The sequence below is a fragment of the Acanthisitta chloris genome, unplaced genomic scaffold (genome assembly GCF_000695815.1).
Source record: "Acanthisitta chloris isolate BGI_N310 unplaced genomic scaffold, ASM69581v1 scaffold14930, whole genome shotgun sequence".
Classification (NCBI taxonomy): Eukaryota; Metazoa; Chordata; class Aves; order Passeriformes; family Acanthisittidae; genus Acanthisitta; species Acanthisitta chloris.
The window spans coordinates 58,166-60,009 of record NW_008651215.1 but is presented as its reverse complement, the minus strand read 5'-3'; positions in this window follow the sequence as shown (position 1 = coordinate 60,009).

The window sequence follows — 1,844 nt, the reverse complement described above, 5'->3', positions numbered from 1 at the left end:
TCAGAAACTAATTCTTGCTAAAGTAAGGTTTAATGAGACAACCAGGATTATAGTGTTTCCTTCCCTCACAGTAAGGCTGTCTACTACCTGCAGCACTACTACATTTATAGCTGTTACAAAGTACTCTGCCTCTCATTTTTATTGTATTCAGCTGAGTTCCTTCTTCACAACTTTCATTCCACTCAAATATACAAACTCTTTTACTTTGAAAAACAGTATTAAGGAAAGCAAGTACTGTATTTCTAAACATTCGTGTATTCACAGGAGACCAAAAGCGTATATACACCTTAACACAATCTGTAGTGGTTCCATGTCATTTTACATCAAAGGAGGCATCAAGAACTGAAAAAGCAGCAAGGACTATAAGCAATATTCTATCCACTGAAGGAAAAATATAGAAGAAAAAGCCCTGTTATTTATAACTGATTAACATAATTGCTTCACATTCACCAGAAATTATGTAGGACTTGTAAATCATGTAATTTCATAAATTTTGGCTCCATATCTTTATAATCCATAATTTTACATTAATTCAAAGGCTTCAGATACTCTTACAGAGTTTGCCATGGACAGTCCAGAGAATATATTTTAACATCTCATGAATTAAACATTAGAATAAATGAATGAACGAATGAATGAAGTTCAGTTTAACTGGTGGCCAGTCACACGTCATGTTCCCCAGAACTCTGGGCTAGTTCTCTTTAATACTTGTATCAACGATCTCAACAAGGGATCTGAGTGCACTGTCATTCAGTTTGCAGAGTATATCAAGCTGGGTAATAGTGTTAATCTGCTGGAGGGTCAGAAGGCTCTGCAGAAGGATCTGCAGGCTGATCAATGGGCCAAGGACAATAACATGACATTCAACAAGACCAAGTGTTAGCTGACCATGAGCCAGAAGTGTGCTCAAGTGACAAAGAATGCCAATGGCATCCTGGTTTGCATCAGAAATAGTGTGACCAGCAGTAATAGGGAAGTGATCCCTGTACCCCTGGGGCCCAAGTCCTCCAAGTCTCTCTGTACTCAGCACTGGTGAGGCCACATCTCAAATCCTGTGTTCAGTTTTGGGCCCTCAGGACAAGAAAGACATCTCCCTGCTGGAGCAAGTCCAGTGAAGTGCAGTAAAGCTGATGAAGGGTGTGGAATAGAAGTCCTGTATGGTGCGATTGACGGAGCTGGTGTTTAGTCTGCAGAAAAGAAGGATGAGGAGGGACCTCACCACCCTCTACAAGTACCTGAAAGGAGGCTGTGGCAAGATGAGGGTCAGCCTATTCTCCCAAATAACAAGCCATAGGACAAGAGGAAATGGCCTTCAGCTGTGCCAGGGGTTCATGTTGGATAGAAGGAATAATTTCTTCACTGAAAGGGTGCTTAAGCATTGAAACAGCCTCCCCAGGAAAGTGATGAAGTCATCATCCATGGAAGTATTGAAAACACAGCAGACGTGGCACGTTGCAATAAGGTGTGCACAGTGCACATGGTGTTATTCAGTTGATGGTTGGACTTGATGAACTTGGGGGTCATTTCTAACCTTAATGATTCTATGTCTTTATGATTTCTGTGTTTTCAATGCCTGAATTAACAATTTTCAAGCAGTCGCATAACATAATTTTTATATAGATACTCTTTAGACGTGCCTTTTAAATTATATTAAAAGGACATGTAAAAAACTAATTTTAAAATTTTGAACAAAAATTCAAAACATTTTAGTGTTTGAAGGGAAGGACATCAGTTTTAAACCACTATAAGCTGTATTTCCACATTTAGAAATACAACTACAAAAGACAAGAAATAATGAATGGAATGAAATCAAACTGAAATAGAACAAAAATAACAAAATGAGA